The sequence below is a fragment of the Anser cygnoides genome, chromosome 4 (assembly GCF_040182565.1).
Source record: "Anser cygnoides isolate HZ-2024a breed goose chromosome 4, Taihu_goose_T2T_genome, whole genome shotgun sequence".
NCBI classification, from domain to species: domain Eukaryota; kingdom Metazoa; phylum Chordata; class Aves; order Anseriformes; family Anatidae; genus Anser; species Anser cygnoides.
Genome location: NC_089876.1, coordinates 44,394,534 through 44,411,548, shown reverse-complemented (window position 1 = coordinate 44,411,548; position 17,015 = coordinate 44,394,534). Strand labels below are relative to the sequence as shown.

The 17,015-nt window shown below is 36.8% G+C and overlaps 1 protein-coding gene across 6 annotated transcripts in view; it reads left to right on the top strand.

The window, feature by feature from the left end:
* ANAPC10 (anaphase promoting complex subunit 10) overlaps nt 1-17,015 on the top strand; it is a 130,963-nt gene that overhangs the window by 11,219 nt on the left and 102,729 nt on the right. The window contains exon 5 of one of the 6 annotated variants that reach the window (XR_007166118.2): nt 15,876-16,007. The exons of the other annotated variants lie outside the window; for them this stretch is intronic. The gene's annotated coding sequence lies outside the window, so the exon portion shown is untranslated. The remainder of the gene's footprint in view (nt 1-15,875; nt 16,008-17,015) is intronic. 6 annotated transcript variants of the gene reach the window in all.

Below are 17,015 nucleotides of genomic sequence, written 5' to 3'. Positions count from 1 at the left end.
GCTTGCTGTAGGAAATTGCAGGTCACCAAATGGTGCTCATCTTCCTGGTTGCCTTTATACCTCTCCCAAGACATTTAGGTCATCTGCAGTTCATCTTACCATTATAACATAATCTTTTTATGGCAAGCTTAAGTAGAATTTCAGATTATATTTTCGTATTAGTTTCAGTGGTTTCTGTTGTCAGCCTGTAGTGTAGGGACTTTACAGTTATCTCGCTTTGCTGTGTGAACTCTATTAGTGCCAATTCTATGTCGTTTGTTATAAATTATACTTCGGGAAGATGTTGGCCAGACTTGGAGAATAGTTACTTCTCACATCCTCTCAAACCTGAGAAGCTGCTAGTGTTTAGTCCCAAAATTAAAGTTGCTGTAGGAGGCAGAACCCCTCTAAAAACAAGCAAAGTTGTAGTGTGCATTACAGAAGACTCAACGATAGAATCCAGTGTATGTGTCTTGGCAGTAACTAGAGATGCAACTGCAAAGGTATAACTTGTTTCCTGTTCCAGTGAGAGTTCTCTTCCAGCATTCTTTTGGTGCTTTTTGTGATTTCTGATTTGGAAGACTTGCTTTTTCATTTAGTTTGTGTAGTTCAGAGAAAACAGCAAGATTTGTGATAGGCCCATACCTTTGCTAGTGCATGGCATTGCTACATGTACTGTTCTTCAAATTATATAAGGACAGTAATAAGCCACATGCTGGATAAGACATAGTAATCTTTGGGTTTGAAAGGGAATCATCAGAAATCCTGCTGTGAAGAAGAGTAGCAGACCATGGATGTGCTTTGTTTATGCAGTAGGACAAGTCTGCACACAGGGTAAGGTCCTGACTTTGTGAAACTCAGTAAGCGAGATCCTTTCTTGCTATTTGCCTGTTCTGGAAACCATCCAGGCAGAAGCAATGCTGCTAGAACAGGGTAACTGCTGTGGTTAAGAACTGTTACAGGTATCCAGTGATCTGTCACTGGGCAGTGATGGATAGCCTTATGTGGGACGAAGATATTTTGTCACTGGCAGTCCTACCTAGCAGACTTTGTATCAAACAGTGATACCAAGTATTAAATGTTGCTTTAACTCTGTTGTCCCCTTTTTTTTCCTGGAACAAAAGCACAGTTAACCTTTTCATCAAGACTCAGTTCTGGAGATGACTTTGCAATATCCTTGCTGGCAACAATGTGGGTCTTCTGCTTTTTGTCAGACAGTATAGCTGTCTCTTTTTGAATAGCTGTTTATATTGTTTTCAGCTTTTTTTCTGACCCTTTTGGTTTTGATTCGTGTTTTGTAACTGGCTGCTCCCCACCCATAGCAAGCACAGCCATATCCCTGGTGCCGTGGTATTTTGGCCAAGCACCACGGACAGGGGCGCTTCTTTACTGATTTCAGACATTCTGTGCTAGAGCAAGGAATTGTCAACCAGGAGAATGCCCAAGCTGGGAAGCTTTCTCAAAGATAGTTAAGGAAATTTGGACCCTTACTGTAATCTTGTTACTCTGCAGTGTCCACTGATTGTAGTGAGGAGGTTGGACTCCTCTAGATGAAGTTTGGAATTTATGAAATTCACCTGTTCCAATCTTAGCCTGTTCTTTGTATGTGATGTAAATAAATATAGATACTGAGAAACAAGAAGATGTGAACTTGTCGTAGTAGTGCTGCAAACTAATGAATTAAGGAAGTGTACTGTTTCTGAGTTTCTGGTCAGACATCTCTAATGTGCATTTTAAATAACTTTTCTCTGAAGATGGAATATAGAGCTGATAATTGCTTTTTATTTAGATTCCTCACTAAGTTTCAAGTACTTTGACTAGAAACCCTTCCTCCATATTCTTTTTTCCCATGTAAGAAAAGATGCAGTGCCAACCCCCAATTATTCCTTGAGTTCAAAATTTCGCTTAAAAATACTCAGCTTTCAGAAAACTACACCTGATGCTAAGAAAAGACTAAGTTTTACTTTCATAGAATTTCAAATGTAGTCTTTCTTGTCTGTTTCTAGGAGGCTGGGTCAGTAGATGAAGTCATCACACCAGATTGTTCATTTTGATTATCTAGCTGTTTTGCTAATTGGGCATGGATTTACTTCACCAGGATGCAGACAGTATCTGCTGCTAACACCTGCAGTTTACCAGTACTGGAAGTTTTCAAAGCAGGGGAGTAGAATGATCTATTGGTATTTGCTGTTTATTAAGCCTTGTGATTGTTGCCAAGGGGAGGGGGTCAAGTTCAGGAAAGAGGCCTATTCCCGCTGATGCAGCTGGTACTCCTTGTGCCTACCTTCCAAGAGAGGATGTTTTGCCAGTCTGGGATGTTTGCGTGAATCCTTCTTTGCAGGAGAAAGGCTAGTTTAATAACTTAACATCACCGTTCCCTGCAGATGTCATTGCCTGTGGAGATGATATGAACCACTCATAGTTCTTATGCTTTTGGACATCAACTAGTATACGCTTCAAACTTTGGAAGTTATAGAAAGGATGGCAGTTGTTTTGCTCTTTATGTCCTGGAATGGTAATATATTGGAACAGAGCTTCCCATGCAATTGTGAGAAATGCAGTTATTAAAAAAATATTTTGTGGATATGAATTGTGTGTACAGTGAGATCCACATTAGTTCTATCATCTCTGAAGAATGGAGACCTTCTTGGCCCCACAGCATAAAATCATTCAATATTTTTCTTTCCTTGCTTTAAAATGGTACTTTAAAAGAAACATCACTTCTGATGGATTCTAGAATTTCAAAAACAAACAAAAAACCCTAAACATTGGTTATTATGCTGTGGTGTATGTTGCATATAGAAATATGTGTTTTTCTTGTTTTGTATACCAGTGTTCAAAAATGAATCTTTATGAAGGGACCTTTTCCTGCCTACAGAGGGACTCAATCAGGAAAGGGTACGTTAAAGAGGCCCGGTATTTTTAGTACTGTCAGTCTGACTTTACCTACTGAAGTAGAGGAAAAGCCATGCCAAAGAAAGTGGCAACAGCTCTATGGAAGGCAGGAATTTGATGAAGTACAGAGCTTTCCTTAAGGGAGCTCAAATATATAAAGCCTAGGAATTTGAAAGCATCTCCTGGGATTATAACCTTTGTCGTGATTAGTCGATCTAAGTTCCATCATAGAAAAGGAATTAGAAAATGCATGTGATTTTTCATGTAAAAGTGAAAGAATTTCTCTCTCTCCACTGCAGTGAGAAAAGGCAAGATAACTTACTAATCAAATTGACATTACACAGCAGAGTGTAAATGATTGATACCTAGTTTGTAGTGACTGATTAAATTGTTACATCTCTTTTTGGTTCATGAAGTTCAAGTAGGAGGATTTGAAGGGAATTCTTAAAGCTTGTTGTTTAGATGTTCAAATTTTGGAATGATTTTTCTGGTATGGATAGCTTAAAACTCCAGTTGACAAATGTGCATCATCAATGCATGCAAACCATCCTTTAATACAATGGGGGAATTTTTCTTAGACTTGATGCAAGTGTTCTCCAGTGTATCCTAGTCATAATACTATAAACAAATTGTAGTCCTACCTCTGGCAGATGGGAACAGTTTGCAGATAGTGTCCAGTATTTGCTGTTGGTTAAAATGAGAGTTAGATAACTGATCTTTCTAAATTAGTATTTTTACAGTTATCTGAATTAAAAAAAAAAAAGTGATAAAATTGTGGCTTGATAGCAAGTATAGGATAGTATAGAAAACCGCAAGTTTAGATTCCTTCAATGCTTTTGAAGTAACATGATAATACTATCATAGAATGGTAATAGTGAATAGTATTAGTCATTTTGAAGGAGCGGTGGTTTGTTTGTAGTCTGTGCAGATACTCTATGCTGTTGAACCAATATCCCAAGTCAAAGTCCCCATCAAATTGTGCCTTTATTGTCTGGGTGATGTTTGAGGACTAACTGTAAGAGGGAGCTGAGGTATAAGACAAGATTCCAGTGTGCAATGTTGTGCAGTGTGCAGAATCCAGTGTGAATGTTGATCCCAACAGGTAAGCGTAGATGCAACTGTAGTACAGTGTCTTGACTCTGTATCCTGATCTTCAACCCCTTGCTCACATAGCAATGAAGCATGTTAAATCAGACTTCCTAAAGAGACTTCCTAGTTAAAACTGTTCTCCCACTTATACTGCAAAGTAGCAGGCTGAAGATTTGCTAATACTTATGTTTTCACGTGAATTTATATGCTTTTTCACAGAAACTGATTTGATACTCAGTTTGTACCTGACTGAAACTTGTAATTGTGATGTTCATTAAGATCAGATTACTTGAGAAGGCTTGGTAGTTTTGTTTACATCAATTAGTTCTGTCTAGAATTGGTTTGCACTGGTATAATTTACGTCTGCCTAGAAGAACCCAAGGTAAAGTTCCATACACACTCATGTATAAAGTTCCTTCTGTTAAAGCAAAATAGAGCACTCCCCCTTTCAGGCCTTAAAACCTCTTCTCACTTGTTCATCAGTTTCAGTAAGGCCTTTGTTATATTGACTCAACTTTTTTCGGTAATGTTTTTCTGAAAAACTATTTGTTTTCAGTGATGCTTTAACATGGATGAAATAGATGTTAGAGGTTTAATATACTGTGTATAATTCTCTGTTATTCATCAAGGTTATTGCTTTATGGAATACATATTTTGTTATTGATCATTCTGGGGATTGTCTCCTGTTCTCTGGAGTTCCCAGATAGTTTCAGTAGGCTGTTCAACTTTTGTAGTGAACTGTATAACATCCAAACTGGTAGAACAGAGCCATGAAAGATTGCCAGTTTTCCATGATAGTTAGCCTCTTCTTGATACCCATGAAGGATTTGTTCAGGGAAAACCTGAATAACGAAGAACCATTTACTACTAATGGACTATCCTCTTTACTGTGCCTAGTTAGTACAAATGAAGAATCTCTACTTTGCAAGAAACAAATTCCGTATGAGAATATAATAATAAAAGGTCTATGAGACTAAGGTCTATTACTCTTCATCTTCACACACTTAGCTGGCAGCATGGCCACACTGCTGACCTACAGGAATTCTAGCTAGAACTGTGGAATGTTCATTTTTTTTTTTTTTACTGGCTCCTTCTGCAGCTGATTTCCCTCCATTTCCCTCGTCCCCTCCACACACACACACACCCCTTAGACCTTCTGTTGTGCTGGTGGCTTTTGTGAAAGCATTTTATGTAGCCTTTAACCCTTCATGCTACATATAGCATCTCTTTCTTTCTTTTAAACCACTACTTTACTTTTTTTTTTCCTTTTTAATGCTTGGATAGAGCAGAGAGGCTGATCTGTCTCTTTGACTGCATTACCAAATTTTAGGAGCTTCTAGGGAGATGAATTAAGTGTCTGTGTTCTTTAGTTCCTAGGAATTAGTCCAAATGTGTATATTTACGTACAATAGATCATATATATTTAAAACAGTAGCCCCCCTTCATTCCTTGAAATTCAAGCTGTAATCAAACTTGTGCTATCAGGCTGAGGGGAGAAAAGCATGTTTTTCTTTTACATGCCCAAAATGTAGTGAAAATCCCTGTGGACAGTTGTGTTTACAAGGGTAACTGTCTGCATTCAATTGTGGGTTATAAAAGTGCTTGCTTGAATAAATAGACTGAGCTATCAGACAGAACAACCAATAGTTCGTTGGACTAATTGACCTTGTCAGTAGAATAGAAACACTTGCAAATAAAATTCCCATTGCCAGCAAAGTTGCAATGAAAACCCTTGAAGAAACTGTGTATATCCTCTAACTATCTTGGAATGTAATGATTCAAGCAGCAGACATGCGGGGGGATGGGGGGGAGGCATCATTAACTAAGAAAGTTTTATATATCAACATTTTTCAGCGATCTCTTTCGTAGCATGAGATTATATGCATTCCTAAAATCATTAAGTAGTTCACTTTCTCTATTCAGAATTGTTTTCCAACAATTGTTGTTACTTTTACCATATCTCGAGTCCCCTTGTATTATTTGTTTTGCTGGTCTGCTTTTATTATAATGTACCCTTTTCAGAAAAGGCAAAGATGTTTGGCTAGTAACCACAGCATGTTGTAATGAGGGTGGAGTATGTTTGTCATTCTACAGTAATAGCTGACTTACATAAATGCCAGTGTCTATAACCACTCATACTGTGGCAGTTTATCTTTTTGAATATATTCAAATTGCGTAACAATGGAAAAGAATCACAGTAAATAACAGAATATCTGACTTTCCAATTGAAAGGATGCTAGAACTGTTATTTTACTTTACCAGTGATGAGTCATGTATCTCTTTATAAAAAAAAAAAACATTTCACTCTTGTAACAAATATTCACAAATGAATTAGTCATATATCCAATATTTCCTTTAAAAGTTGGATAGTGTCACACAGGTGGAAGTAGAATTGTTAAAAAAAAAAAAAAGCAACAGTGGAAGACATAACAGGTTTTGCTGTGTACTATAAAAAGATTACTTTGGTTAGAAAACAAAACAGGAAAGATGGCATTTGGGAGAAAAAATCTGAAAAACAGTCTAGTTAGCTGCTAAATAAACTTTAGAGATGAAGGTTTAAAAAAAGCACCAAGATTTGTAAAAAGGGGGATAGTGTATTTCACCTTAAGTAAGGGACAATGTGTAATAAGGGATTTTGTGGTTTTACAGCTCGGTGCATGTGTTTGAAAGCTGTTCTCTCAGCAACGTGGGTGGCAGGTTATGCTACCATATAATGTATTGTAGTTGGCTCTCCACACTTGTCAGGGTTAGCGTTCAACCATTCGGAAAATTTTCCCATTGTTCTATCATGTGAACCAAAGCTAGTGTTGAATTCCCAATAACCTTCTGCAGGAAAAAGAGGTTTAATTAGAAAGTTTGAAATTTGATTACTTCTGTTATTGTCTTAATGTACTTTACGGTAATTTAGGTGTTTATCTGCAAATGTGATCAACTTTTTCTCAGAAAGCTGAAAAACCAAACTTAACACTGTACTGCAGTTGCTTCAACACTTTTAAAAGAAAACTTGTATACTCAATTCTGTCTTTCTTCAGCATTAACACTCTATTTCCATCTTAAACATGTTTGCTTTAGATGGATCATAGCTTTTGGCAGCTACCGCATTTTTAGCAAATAATACTGTTTCTAGTAAGAGTTGCAAAAAAAAAAATCTTTGTGTGAGGTCCTTGTAAACTGAACCTTGGGAACGTTATGTTATTTCTGCATTTTCCCTTCTTTTGTGCTTCTTCTCTATTTGTGACATGGTTATAAATTACATCGTTTGAACCAGAGAAATAAAAGCATTTTATTTAGTGATTCCAGTAATTTAAAAGAGAGAATGTTTGTTATACGTGTATTTTTTCTTTTTACCTGTTATTTCAGAGGCTGGCACACAGAAATAAGCAATTATGGTATTGAAATTCCATTGTGCCAGCACCTCCAGGGCATAATCCAAAAAAAAAAAAAAAAAACCCGCCTGCTGGGTTGTATGCAGTATGCTTGTGTGAACATCAGTGTCTGCTGTTCACACATCATTTTTTACTGAAAGTTCCTGTTGGAATAAAGGTTCTGTGTTTGGAGAGTGCACTTTATTTGATATCTGTTGGTCAATGGTTTTTCAAAGTTTGTAGGCATTTGTGATTACAGTTTACCAATGTAGGCTTACAAGATACTTGCAGATAGTCATTAATGCTTCAGAATTAAGAAAAGCAGATGCTAGGTTCTGGCAATATAAATGAATATAGCAAGAAAGAGCTTGATGCTCTTTACAACTACATTTGAACGTTCTATTTGGAGACAGAACATGGGAGTAAGGAGACAGGTGGGTGGAGGGGTAGATGACAGCATGACAGAAAAGACTCAAATACTTAGTTAACCTGCTTCAATATTTTAACCCCTTTAGTTCCTCTCTTTTCCCCCTTTTTTTAATGCAAGAGTGTTGGCTAGTTGACATTTTAAAGTAGTATGTGTACATCTAGCATTACAGCTGAGATGAGTTTGGGTATTCAGGATCAGGTAGAATGTCTTCTTGATGCTGGATCATCGAATCACAGAATGGTTTGGGTTGAAGGGACCTTAAAGCCCACCCAGTTCTACCCCCCTGCCATGGGCAGGGACACCTCCCACCAGACCAGGTTGCCCAAAGCCCCATCCAGCCTGGCCTTGAACACTTCCAAGGATGGGGCACCCACAGCTTCTCTGGTCCAGTGCCTCACCACCCTCTGAGTGAAGAATTGCTTCCTAACCTCTAATCTAAATCTTACCTCATTTAGTTTAAGACCGTTCCCACTTGTTCTCTCACTATTTGGCCATGCAAAAAATTGCTCTGCATCTGTTTTATATATGTATGTTTCATAACATACAGGGGAACTCCCCTGCTCCTCCTTCACTGCCTGTCTCTTCTGAAAAACTTGTATCCCTCAATTGCAGTATATCAGGTCACCCCTTTCAGTTGATAAGGATTCATTTTAACTGTAGCTTATAAGATATTTCTAATAGTATTCCTTTGCAAACTGTAGTGTGTAGCAATATTGATTTTTCTCATTTGTTTTTAAGGGAGAGATTATTACAATTTCTAGTCTTCTGCTAGGTTTGTAAAATTTAAGATAAAAGGAAGTTATGCTAAACCAGATTTTAAGGTTCAAGGTGGGTAAAATGTTAGTTTACCTTGATATTCAAGATGATTATCCATTTGCCTGACCGACTACTGCTTAAGTCCTTCTACAAGTATAATTACCAGTGACAAATGATTTTGATGTATGTTAACCAGAAGTATAACTTCTACACTGGTAATCTATCAAAATAAATAAATCAGACTGACTTCACAGTTCCCTGTCCCCCCTCCTTCCTACAATGTTTTAAGATCACGTCATGACCACAGAGCTACATATGTCTCTTTCCTTCAGTGAAGTAAGTGCAGAAGTGTATGCATGTCTTTACTTTTTCCTATTATTAGTAAGGTAATAGATTACTTCTCTTAGGTATAGATTAAATCTTTTTCGGACTGAAGCATAATACTCTTCTACTCAGGTGTGACATTCTGTGTTGAGGAAATCATGTAGGAGTTTGTTACTGAACTGTATCACGTTTTGTGAACAAATGTGCTGTAATCCATGGCAGAAATCAGGTCAGCAAGTTCTTGGGGAAAAGAAGTAATTAAAAAAAAATCTTGCATCTTTTTTCAGCTTTCCTTGCTTGTAAATACCTGGAGGGAAGTTTCAAGTAATACTTTTAATTGTGTGTCTCACTAAGGTGGAATTGCTTTGTGGATAGTAATTTTTTTTGTTGTTGGGTGTTTGAAGAGGTTCTTGGTCATGTAGGCTTCAAGGTTTCAGTTAAGTAAAAAATAAATCTTAGTTTTCTTTGTTTGCCTGCTGTATGGTGTATTTTTTGGGGGGGGGGGGGGGGAGCATGTGGGAGAATATGATGAATATTTTGAGAGGAGTGCAGACACCTGACTTTATCCCAGTTAATCAGCAGAGCAAGATTAGCAGGTGCCACTGAAGAAATTGTCTGGAGCAAGGGACCTTTCTTTCATCTCCAGGGAGCATGCTAGAGAGAAGATACTGGAGTAGCACGTTCTGGTATCAGCAGACCTCTATTTGAAAGGGAAGTTATTCTTTTCTGTAGCATGGGCATTACTAAAGAGAGCTGTTCACCTGTTTTGTTTTCTTCTCTCTTAACACATTCTGCAACAGTCTTTTTTTCCTGTCCTTGAAGTTCCCCAGTTGTCCAAAGTTATCTGCTCTGGTTTTGGATCCCATATGTGAAAGAACTTTTTGGGCGTCCAAGATTGAAGCATCTTCTTTGAAAGATCTTAACCACAGTTTTTTTGTCAAAGATGATACTAAGACCATGCTTGTTTACTATCACTTTTATTTTTGAAACGGAGAGGTTGTTAGCCAGTTGGGAATATTTTTCAGAGGCATTTGAGCTATTTTTTTCCTCACAAACTGTATATAAGGATTGAGAGGATAAAGTCAGTGAATTATAAATAATCAGCTTTGATTTACCTGATTGTCTTTGCAGGCTTAATTGTGGGAAGTAATCATTGAAATGAGTACTAGATGATTTCAAATAGTGAAAAGTGATGAAAAAAAAGTGTAGAAAAGCAAAGACAAAGATGGATGCTGATCCTCCCATGTGCTACTACTAACCCAGCATAGCAATTCTTTGTAGAAGGAAAAAAAACAGCAGTTGACATTTAATTTGTGTTAAGCATAAGGAAAGACGTGAAAGGAATAGGAACTTTTAAAGTTCGCTAAGCACTGAGAAAGTCTTGTGGTGTAGTCTCAACTGGTGCTGGAGGTTACCACACCTTATTTTTTAAGTAGCCAACTTGTAGACAACCACAGCTGGGAACGCCCTGTGACTCTCCTTAACAGTTCATCAATGGGCTGAGGAGAAGTGGCACCAATGCGGAAGAAATTAGGAGCCAGTTTGTCCACCACTTATTTTCTAGCCTGTGTGTGGCTTCTGTGTTATAAGCATCTTTATTTGTATCAGTACAAATTCACTGTGGTTTCGCTACTTGTAGTAGTATTTCCTTGTGGCAAAGACATTGAAGCATAAGATTTAAAAAATGGAGCAAAAGCCAACAGAAAACATGTGGCATGTGCCATGCTTTGTGTCAGGCCAACAGTGAAACAAATAACCAAACATTTCCATAAATTCACAAGTACTGTTAATATATGTAAACAGTAGTAAGAATATATTATTCTGTATTTATAAGCATGCAAACAGACTTTTTCTTAAAATGAAGTTAGATCCACAAATATATCCCATACAGGTATATGAGGAGTTTTTTATCGTTTAAAATTGTATTTGTATCTTTATTTCTGAAACTTAACATTTTGATGGCAAACATGGAAAGCTGAGATTCTCAGCATCACTAGAAAAGTAGTTTTATAACCTGACTTCATGCAAAAATTTACACAAAGGAATGTTGTTCACATGACAAAGTCATCCCTGAAGTTCAGAAGTAAATGCTACCTATACCTAGCAAATGATAAATATTCAGACAAAATACAAAGTTCCTGAGCAAGGACTTCAATTGCTCTAGAGCTATCTTCATGATAATCCTTTGCAGAGTTAGGTCTTTCTCCCTTGATTGCCTGAATGTTATTTTTGTTGGGAGACCTGTGTCTGCAAGGAGCTTTGGTCAAAATAATGCTAGATAGTGTCTACGTAGATTTCTTTTGAAGTTCTTTGGGGGGGCGGGGAAGGCAGCAAATATGTTTTTATCCCATTCCCTGTCTCAAGTAGACCATGGAAATGTTTCTACAGATCTAAAGTGTAATTTATTTCTTTCTGAGGACTGCTCTCCATCTTATTCTGTCATAAGATAAGAGATCAAGTATTTGAATCAGAAAAATCTTTCCCAGGATTTTCCTCTTTTCTGTAGAAACACACAAAAGAGTGTGGCATGAGAGAGAGAATGTGAGCATGTGTGTCTAGCTTGAGGGCCTGTGTTCTCTAGACTTCTTAATCCAGTTCCTAAACTAGGTTTATCTCATACTCCTATTTTATTTCAGAATGAATTCTGGAATGCTTTCTGTCTCATCTTAAAGGAATGTTAACAAATACAGTTTTTATTGAGGCTCTTTATGAACACTGTTCTCAGTCTTGAGTGAACTATGAGATTTTAGCCCCTAATTCTTTTTATGCTTTTAACTTTTTTGATTTCTTCTTTCCCCCTTTATCTGTCTGTGGTCAAATTCAACTGCGTATGAAGGATTTTTTTGGTTATTTTTATTAGCAAATGCAGAAAATCCTTGTTCTTCTCTTATGCTGTTTTTTATTTTTACTTCTTAGCAAAAATTAACCTATCAGATGTTACTGAGGCTAACTAGTGAGGTTAAAACAAAGTTGTTTTTTTGTCTTGCTTGGAAAGCAGTTGCAGTTCCTTATTGGGGTAAAGACTTAATAAAACTACTGAAGTAGGCTTCCATCTGTGTTGTAAAAGTCACCATGTCTAATGGAGAGGTTTTCATAAATAGGCTTTGGGTAAACCTAGCACTGCCGGTTTGAGAACTTCTGTTGTGGAGTTATTAGACTTTTTTCTTGTTTGTATTGTCTGTCATGAGGAGATAGATTTACTTGCATAGAATTAAATTAAGCAGAGGACCATATGTACGGACAGGTCTTTAAGACATGCTGTAAGACACACGACTTGCAATCCGATTCCATCAGCTTGTTACTGACTTTACATCTGTAAGCAGTAAGATGATGTCCATCAGTAGCTCTAGTTTTAGGACTTAGTAGGCCTATTGGTAAGCAAGTTTTCAATTATGTCACTTCTGGGACTTCTGGGTTTTGTTGTTCCCATATGCCCCCTCGTTCTTCAGGAGCACACATGATGTAATTCTATTTCCGTTCTCATACATTTGATCTTAAAGAGCTTGCATTCTTACATCTGTTGAATGTAAGGCTATGCAAGACTCCTGTTAGTAGACATGCTGTTGCAGTAAGATAGCATTAACCCAACCGAATATGTCCATCTGAATATCTTTTTGAGCTCTGCCTTTTCAGAGTGAATGGCTTCTTGAGGACTCTTCAACTTCTAGAAAGAAGTCAAGAAATAGAGTTAATCTATATTGAGTGAAGCAGAGTCTGAAGTTTGACTTCCATGTTACACAATGAAACACAGCCTTGCATTTTACTGGACACCCTTTCATATGGATTTGTAAGAAAGCCCAAGCAGAAGGTTAAAAACTACTGTATTTGTTCTGGTACACTAAAGAAGAAGAAATTTTATGTGGACTTAAAATTAAATGCTTCCATTGGGCAACAGTCCTGATTCCAACTTTGCAAATTTATGGAAGTGTATTCTGGCTCATATAAAACTAGCCAGCTGAACTTCTGTGACAGATGCATTATTTCTTCTCCTTTAAAGTTCATTCATATGAAAATATATCTCCAGTTAGACGTGTTTATGAATTTGGGATCCTTCTCAGATGAGACATAGTGTTGCCTTTTTAAATTTACACAAATAGTTTTCACAACAGTCTCTTGCATTTGTTTCCAATGAGCAAATATTCCTTGAGTTTAACGTTACATCTACTCTGGATCCTGTGAAATGTTAACCCTACATTTGCTTATTGAAATCTGGCATGCTATAACGAATTCGGGTAATGTTTCAGTTTATTGGGTTTTGCCCCACTCACTATCACTGAGTATCTGTCTCTATCAGTACTAGAGTCTTTATCCAGATACAAGAAAGGTTTACTTGCTTGTATACTGTACTTGTGCAGTATTTGGCAATTACCTGCATAGGTTTAGGGTCTTTAAATCCTCTCTTTTAGGAGAGGCAACCCTTTTTTTCATTTATTTCCTTTGAAACAGATACTGCTCAGGAAAAAAAAAAAATATTCCTGTAGACCCAGGAGAAATGCTTTTGTATAACCCCACTTTTTCTTTTTTCTTTTTTTTTTTCCAAAGCAGCATATTCTTTACTAGTGAGACATTATGTAAGATTTTTTTCTTATTTGCTAGCACTCAGGTATAACTTATTGCATTAGAAATATAGTTCTCTTCAATGTGTAAAAAGAGCCCTTTACAGTGAGGGGAATGGTTTTCTTTTGTGTTAGATGAACCTTCTCTCTTCTGTACCTATAGAGGGTTTTTGAGAGCTGGCAGCTGTCTTCTGCTACAACCACTAACTTTAAAAATATTGTTTCCCCATAGTCATTTTCAAAAGTGCTTCAGCATTCTGTGGGGTGCAAAGTATAAAGTGTAGTCAGTAGGATATCTCTTCTAAGTTATTCAGAATGATTTGATACAGGATTAATTCAGTGTGACTAGTTTTCAGACACTTAGAACTTTATTATCATTTCATTTATATCATTTCAAATCATTTGATTTTTTTCAAATACTTTCTTTGTATAATTTAACTGTGGCTATGTCTAGACATATTTCCTGGGTATGGCTAAACAATTTTGAAGGTAAAGTATGAGCTGATTTTTTTTGCACTTTCACACAAACAAAATATGATTCCTTTATATATGGAAATGGAAACTGCAGACATGGGATGTACAGCTTTTCAAACCTCTGCACCTTTGCAAGAGTAGTTATTTCCCAGTAGTATTTTCAGTCATCTTACCTTCCATTTGTAATGGATTTGTGCAGTGCATTCTTGCAGTCCATTTATATTGTTTTCTCCTTGTGTTATTTGGTAGAACTAAAGTTTCAGACTACCCAGCAGTTCTGGTTTGGAAAAATTGATAGGACCTCTTCCTTTATGCTCTTCTGTCCCCTGGTTTCTCATAAAAACCTTAATTTTGTCTGCCTTTTAAGGTAATCTTTTATATGGCTATCTTTTAATGTGTAACTATTGTAGAAGTTTCTTTCAAAAATGCTTGTTTTTGTTTGATGCTTACAGGAAACTCCGCATATTTTATTCTTTCTTAGAGGGTTCTGTGGTGTTCTGTTACTCCTCATGGAAGGCAGCTGCTGATATTAATCACCTTCTTGTTCTGTTAACCAGTCAGCAGTCTCATTTGTAGTGTAAATTCACCTGAATTTCAGGGTGTTTTTTAAGTATATTTGCTGTGTAGTCCTTTATATATTCCACTGCTCTTGCTCAGTGTTTTCTGTCCTCTTTATATATTTGTCTGCTCTTTCATTTTCTGTTATACTATTTCCTGGTTTCCCCTACCTCCTTTCAGAAGATGGTTGAAGTGCTATTATCTTCCCTGAGAGCAGCCTGTCATCCTGAAATAGTAGGAGATGATGTCCCTATTTTGGATGATTGCTACACTGGAGAGTGACTAAAGTTTTTAGATCATACTACAGTAATTGGAGAAGTCATAATGTGTGTGTTTTTTTTTTTTTGGGGGGGGGGGGAGACCTCAAATTCACGATAAATATAAGAATCTTATTTAAAGGAGTAGTAATATATCCTCTTAGCTAATTGATAACTGTCTATTTTCTTTATTCTGGAAACCTTAGCTCCATACTTAACCAGATGTTTTTTGGTAGTTTTGTCACAAATGGGGCTATGACTTCAAAGTTTGCATGCAGAAAGTGTAGTTTATCAGAATGAATTTAGGAAAATGTACAGGGTTTTTTGTTCTTGTTTTTCGGGGGGACTGGAAGGGAGAGTTGCGTGTGGAAAGTGATCTCTTTTTTTCTTTCTGTATTCTGATTGGGTAAAAGTTTTCAAAGGAAACTAGAAGGGTTTTCAAAGAAACTCCTCTAGGAATCACATTTGCCATGTTTATGCAATAATTTTCTCAGTTTTTGCAGTGATTGATCCCTTAAACAACTGTCAGAGAATCTCTGAGTTCTGCATCATCACACAGCGTGCCAAAAATATGATTGTCATATCATGTGGTTCTAGTGTGCTGGGTACCTGCTTACTAGGATACTTACCTGTTACCTTGTTAGTTTCAGCTCCTCTTTAGTTACTTGTCTCTAAAATGAAAAAATGTTGCAGTGAAATAATCTTTTAGGGCTGAAGTGCTTCCTAAAAGGTACAAAATGTTTGATTTTACTAAATGTTTGATTTGCACCCCTTTCTAGAAGTGCTGAGCAGGCTGTATATTTTCTATTATTTTTTGCATTTTTATGTGTATGGTTTCCTACCTCCCATCCGCATCTTTCACACTCTGAGCTACTGATAATTTTAGTTGGATAGTACCCTGTTTAAAAATAAAATAAAATTTCCCTGTTCTCTCTCTCATGAATGCTGGAATTCTGGAAAGTTTAAAGACTTGCAGCAACCATAGCTTTTCCAATCATTCATTTTCACAACCAGACTGTTCAGGTGCAGTCTGTTCCAGTATGTCTGCAGCTTAGACTTTAAACAACTTAGGTACCAGAAGTAGGCAAACTGAAGCAGAAAGTTTGTTTTGGGCTGCATTACCTATTTTTTACACTGTCAGCCTAGCACTCTAGAGTACAAGCTCAAGAATTTTTTGTTGCTTTTTTTTCAGCTTCAGCATATTATCTGCCAAGCTCAAGGGAACTAACTGAGATTCACATTGGAGCCAGGTCACTGTAGGTCTGAAAGATCTTCTCTGGTACCAAGAGTCTTCTCAAAGTTTAATAGCAGTGCACCTGCAAAGGTATGGCATTCCTGTCTACTGTGACACAGCTGGTAAATGAGAAGTAGGTCCCAGCAGGAGAATGCTAATGAGCTCAGGATATGCTTGTTCTCTCCTTTCTACACTCTTGATTGATCCATAAATGAATTTTGAAGAACATTTTTTGTTGAACAAGAGACCTGAAATGAGTTGTTGTGACTGATTTCAGTTAGAGACAGGGTTCTGGCTAGAGCAAAGGGTGAAAGAGGGAAATCTGTTTGAGCTGAAACCATACTATCCTTAGATGGCTTGCTCTGGAGTTTTAAGCTTTACATACAAATCTCTATGCTAGGCTGTGTTGTCACTGTTTTTCCTGATTTGATTGCTTTGCTTTCCAAAGGGACGTGGAGAAGGCTTTAATATTTTTCTTAGGTTCCAATGGACAGGATGATTACCACGTAAAACATGTGAAATGAGGCAGTTTTTCTCTAATAAAAACTAATTTATGGATGTATTGCATATAAGCTCTATGATGGAAAAGTTCAAGTAACCTTGGTCAATGAAAAATAGGAATTTGAAGATGCTGAACGTGAGAGCAAACTGTCCAAACCTATTTAAGATTTTTGCTCTTCTTTGAAACTGTATATAAATCTTGAGACACATCCCATCTCTTTTTTAATGAATTGGGAGCTGCCTAACCATCATCCCTCATAGATCATAAAAAAAATAAAACTAAAAACTTGTGTATATGGCACAACAAATTTGAAAAGTGTTTCTTTCTTTCCAGAGAGACTTTCATAGAAAGAAATATGACAAATTCCTAATGGTCACTGCAGACATATTTTCTAGAGTCAAGAATTGTTTTCAGATAAATTATAGAGGATGAAATATTCAGAGATTGCCTGGTTTTGTTTGCTTTTTGTTTCCTTTTGCTTGTTCTTTTTCTGCCACCCAGAATTAGGCAGAAAATCATTTCTGAAATGACAATTGAGTAAGATAGTTTGGGCTGACAAATCCATTGTATCTATGCATTTGGCAAACTATTCATTT